Consider the following 6,170-nt stretch of genomic DNA (forward strand, 5'->3'; position numbering starts at 1 on the left):
ATTTTGCAAGTGGTTTTTATCTCGGCATTACATTAATATCAATACATAAAGACCTTTCAGAGTTCTTCTAGTTCGCCGACTGTGTGGGTAACCAGAAGGACAGTAACTAGATCGGCATCCGAAATGATTCATCGCACAAAGACTAGTGGTCGCTTTTCGGTGAATGTTTGGGGGTGCATTGGCGATGGTAAATCTGGAATTCTACACCGCATCGAGAGAAGACTGACGGTCCGAAATTATATAAGGATCCTTGACGAAGCAATGATCCCATCCGCTGCCGCTATATATGGAGTTCTGAACGGGGGAAGGTTAATAAATGATATAAAAAATTTTAAATGAATCATTTTTAATTAACCGTTTGATTGAAAATTTCAGATTCATTTTTATGCTCGACAATTGTCCCAGTCATAAAGCTAGAATCGTAACGGCGCATTTAGAAAATGAAGGCATAGAAGTGCTAGATTGGGCGGCAATCTCTCCCGATTTAAATCCCATGGAAAACTACTGGGCGCTAATGACAAAATTAATGGAAAAACGTATCCCCCAGTCGCAAGACGATCTCGCAGATATGGTGCGTCGGGCTCATCAACAAATTCCTGTAGACTACGTGAGAAAACTAACAAATTCATTTCGACGAAGATTACTGGAATGTGTTCGAAGGAGAGGTGATGCGACTAACTATTAAATTTGAAAAAATTACTTAAATAAATTTTTAAACAATACATAAAATTATGACTTTCTTGTAAAATACTTATTTAGAGTAAAATAGCTTATTCCTACGTCTATTTTAAGCCGCCGTTAATAACTTCATTAGAACAACAGCGTCTGCTTTTGAAGCTAATAATAGTGTTTTCAAAATTCTACGCCAAAATACTAATTAAAACAATTATAATTATTTCAAAACTTTATTAAGGAGTGACTATCGTAATAGCATTTTGGTTGCGGGAATGGAAAGGGAGAGCTTCGGGCTGCGCGACAGTCGCCGTACGCCTTACTGTATTCCGTAATTTTTAAATTATCTTAATTTTTGTTTAATAAGAGTGGATTAGCTATCACATAAAACAGAAGTTCAAAGGTTTAAAGATCCTTTAAGACAGTTAAACAATAATGGCAGTGGTCCTTCAAAGCAAAAATGCGTAATTTTTGCCTTCACGTATAATCATTTTGTACAAATCGCAAAGCTGTAGACAGAATAACCAATAGGTCAATTCCGAAAGTCAATAGTAATTGGTTAATTTCGTCTGTTTGTAGCCATTGAATAATTCCATATAGCACATATAAATGGGAAAATTGCGAAAGTGAGGCCAATACTTTTTTTCCAGAAGTAACGGACGCCGCTACTCTAGTTATATAAGGGCTGAGGAAACGAAAACAACGTTAGTTTCCAATTACTTCATGCAATTTCATTTCGTTTAGATGTATCCCTTTTACATATTTGAGAGCTGCTAATTGACCGCGGTATACGGTGCAGCGCTGCGCGGTTTATATTTCCTCTGAATACTTAAGGTCGATTCCAAACAAGTAATGTTTCGAAATTCCATCTTCACGTCTCAGTTCCGTCGGGTTTCATTAATACTAAGAAAGTAGTAGAGAAGACGATATAGCAGACGACGAGGAAGGGAACTTTCACTTTATAAGGCAATGCAGTTCGCCCCTACATCGATCTTTTGAAAACCTTCGGTTTGCAACACCTCGCCATACCGCAAATGTCCATTTTACGTTAACTAAGCGCGAAATTACCTTTTTCGTAATTTGAAAGAAAAAGCTTTCTTCTTACACGGTGGAATGGCCATTGTTTCTTCCCGGAGCTCCTCTGATCAAATTCCTATTCCATAGAAAATGAGTTAACCAGTTCAAAACGCCACATTAGATTTATGACTTTTCGTTTTATATTTGTTTAGTCTTATACGGTATGATTTATGCGTTATAATAAACTAACTAATTAAGGTGTCGCACATTTAGACCCTACAACTAATTATGCTAGACTCTCTTATTTATGGATCTAGTTGAAGCCGTGTTTCGACCAATTCTTTAAACGGTTGTAACATTTTAACTATTGGTCGGAATTTAAATATGGTTACAGATTTTCTATTTAAATCGACCCCACAGATTACGAAAATCCAATAAAAATATTGATTAACCCATTTTCAAAGAAGTTTACTAAATCAGAAATGAAGGTTTTTGGTGAATTAGAGATCAGACCTTTATTATTTCGAGAAATTGATAGGTGCATATTGTGGGGCTTACTCTTATCTTTCTGATAAGCCTACAACATCGCTTCTAGCTCTTGCAGAAATTGAGTAAGACCAACTTTAATTTTGAAATTATAACAGGTCAAGACTTTTGAAACTGAGTGTACAACTAAATCTGGCTGGCGCGGGACCAATTTTGTTCAATGAGGAGACTTTATCAACTTTATCGTTCTACCGTGGCGGCATCTGTCTCTAGTGGTGGCAACTATATTGAAATTGAATTTTTTCGTGAATCTGATGCGAAATTGAAATGTATGATAAGCCTACAACATCGCTTAATTCTAGCTCTTGCAGAAATTGAGTAAGACCAACTTTAATTTTGAAATTATAACAGGTCAAGACTTTTGAAACTGAGTGTACCTCTATTTATTCCCATCTCAATGGTCATAACAAAACTTATACCCAGGGCCGGTGTTAGGGGGGGTTAAGCGGGTCAAAAGAACCCCGGGTCCGGGCCTCCGAAAGCATCCTTGTAAGAAGTTTAGCGCGAACTTGGCTATAAAATTTCGGGAAAATGGCGGCAACACGTAGCGTAGCGGCCACAATCCTGCCGCCATTTTGCCGAAATTTTCCCGCCGAGCGTGCCCTAACTTCTTAAAAGTTCATCCCTCCTACTTCGCCTCCCTTCCTATCCTCCTTGCTAGAACCACTGCTCTTACCGCCAATTGTAAAGGCAAGGAGGATAGGAAGGGAGGCGAAGTAGGAGGGATGAACGCGCCAGCATCCTTGTAAGAAGTTAAGCGCGCGCTCGGTGCGAAAATATCGAAAAAATGGCGGCAACACGTAGCGTAGCGGCCGCAATCTGGCCGCCATTTTTCCGAAATTTTCCCGCCGAGCGCGCGCTTAGCGCTAAGCTTCTTACAAGGATGCTGGCGCGTTCATCCCTCCTACTTCGCCTCCCTTCCTATCCTCCTTGGTAAAGGAAACGGGTAAGCTAGAAGGCTGCCATTAGGGTGGAATCGGGCTATCCGCGCCATCTGACAATCACATTAAACATTGTCGCCATGGTTACGAGTCGTGCGCAGTGACCACGCTTGGAAATAAGTTTTTTTTTAAAACTGGCCCTTGTGACCTTCGGACTCCTAAATTCACAATTATTTAAGTGGTCCTTGGGACCAGTGACCCCCGCTCTTTTATTTTTTTACTAGCTTAATCATGTTACTTGTTCCAATATTGGAAAAATTTGCTTACGCAGTAACACAAGGCCCTCCCAGGCTCCCAAGCTTAATCTAACGTCGTACGTATAGATTCTTTAACGGAAGGGGTCCGAGGGGACCCATTAGGGCAAAAAAAATTCAATAATGGAGGCATAGGTAGTACGGCCGTGGTGGCTGCCACATGGCAGATTGTAAATGGGGGGGGGGGGAGGGGCGATACGCTGGTAAAATACATTATTAGCATAAGTATATAATGTTGTGACATAAGTGTGACACTGCCTATACTTCACAGTTTTACTTCTACAACCAACGATTGAGAAGTTATCGCGTTTGAAAACTTTCGTCAAAACTAGGAAACACCTGATCCAACAACATTGAAAATATATTTAATTAAAGGCCGGTTTAAAAAAAAACCAAATTCCTAGGACAACTTGGCAAGTGGTTTTAAGAATATCCTTTTTTTATACGCTAAAGCTTTTAAAAAGCTATTTGCGTTATAAATTGTTTATAATAATTGTTACCACAATTTTAAACCAGCCTTTAAGTAAATATATATTGTTGGATCGCTGTCGAAGTTGCGTTTTAATAATCACTTGATGTATTTTAGGTGTTTCCTAGTTTCGACGAAAGTTTGCAAACGCGATAACTTCTCAACCGTTGGTTTTAGAGGGATAATTTTTCCACTTTCTAAATATGAACCAACCATTGTGTGCCGTAGAACCAATATTTAAAAAGTGGTCAAAAATGAGTTTTGACGGTAGCTGCCAAAACTATTAATTTTTGGTGGACGAAACCGATAAACAACGAAAGATGTTGGAAAATAAATAATAGTTGCAATTGGTTTCATCGATCTATCTATTATAGTTTTCTAGCAGAATTAAAAAGAGGGCAAAAATTTCACCTGTCGAAAACTTTTTAAACAGTGTACATCAAACCATGTACATAGGAAAGACATATCTTTTCACGAGATTCCTAGCGAAGAAAGCCTTAGAAGTTTATGGTTAAAAAACCATTGGTCGTGATGATTTTGTACCAAAAGATACACAGGTCTGCAGCCTGCACTTCGAGGATAATGATTCAATTTTTATTATGGAAAACATTTTCAGTCAGATAAAATTACAAACCGGCCCTTACTAAATAGACAATATTATTCTAGGTTTAAAAAGACGAAAGCTTAAAACTTGTTTAAACCTAAAATTATAATTTATTGCGCTTATAATATAGTTTAGCTTAATATTATTTAATTTAAAATGTTAAAATAATATATTTACCCTGAAGTTACAGTGAATCTTCTTTTCACTTTTTGTTTTATTTATTTACTTGTGTTTCAAGTATTACGCAATAATACTATGTGGCTGGCAGCATCTAGAGGAAGTCCTTGGTTTCTGTTTAACTCTTTTATAATTTATAAACACCGTTAAAAAATTAGAATCTTTAAAAAAACAAGTTGGCAAGCCAAAATATACCTCTCCTCGGAAGAGTTTTTAATTTTCAGTGAAGCGTAACTGTATCCGTGGTTCTGCGGTAGAACGCTCACCTGTCGTCCCTGATTCTAAGAAACTGGGTACGCAGTGATTACCTTTTGCCCCGAAAATGCGAACGCGTTCGCAGGCCTGACAGACAGACCCACAGACATACAGACCCACCCACAGACAAAGTCCCCTCGGATAGGTAAAAATTATACTATTACTTAAATATTAAACCAACATTCGGTTTAATTAAATGTGACTAACGTTAAATTTTGGTCTTAGCGGAATCCTGGCGGGAAAATATATACACGTTAAATTCAGGCGATTGACGGGGCGGCTAAAGCGCGATCGAAGTTGGCCATGCTCGTAGCTTAGATTATATGTCACATATATGGTAATTTAGAAAACTCTTGTCATTCTCTAACTAAGGGACCGCCCCGAGCGGCAAATGGTCTAGCTACGCCACTGAATATTATTGCACGTTGCCTATTTGAAAAAAAAAAACCAAACAGCTCGTGTATTGTGGTTTTTGACGGTTACGACTTTGGACCAACAACGAAAGATCAAGTTCACGAACAACGAAAAATAAGAGCTCCAGGTATTCCAGTTTCGTTCGATTTAAAAATGAAAGTACATGTAGTAATTTCAAAGGAATGATTTCTAAATAACGATGAAAATAAACGAAAGGGGGCGGGGAGCAGGGAGAAAGAAATGGGGTAGAGGTGTAAACTCTTTTTTTATGAAATCAGGGCATTTTTTTCCATTTAGAATAAAAAAATAAAATTATCTTGCAATGTGTTTGAGGTACCAATGTATTTTTTCGTAGATCGACTGTACTAACATAGAGTGTACTATTGCGTGCAAATTTTGTAAAGGTTTCTGTGAAAATATAGTTTATTAAAATTATTAGTTTTTGCGTATTATTGCAGACCAAGGATGGACAAATTCAGTCCGCTCGTCCACCTGATTAATCAGTAGTACAGGCACTTTAGGTTTGAATACCGAACATTTGAGAGACAAGCTGAAAATGGGTCCATAGGTAGTTTTTAACGTGAAAAAAATATACTAAAGTCCCGAAGTCTAGGACGCTTGCGTCGTCGCCATTTTCCAAGATGGCCGCTGTATACCATAAACTTAATAAAAATTATATCTCTGTAACGGAAACCGATAAAATAAAAATTCAAACGGCCAATATATTCCTATAAGAAACTCTGTCAAAAAAAAAAAATACGCGCGCCTATCGCCGCCATTTTCCAAGATGGACGCCGTTTACTATACTTTAAAAAAAAAAT

This window comes from Leiobunum rupestre, chromosome 9, assembly GCF_980474605.1.
Source record: "Leiobunum rupestre chromosome 9, qqLeiRupe1.1.hap1, whole genome shotgun sequence".
In the NCBI taxonomy this organism is placed as follows: Eukaryota; Metazoa; Arthropoda; class Arachnida; order Opiliones; family Sclerosomatidae; genus Leiobunum; species Leiobunum rupestre.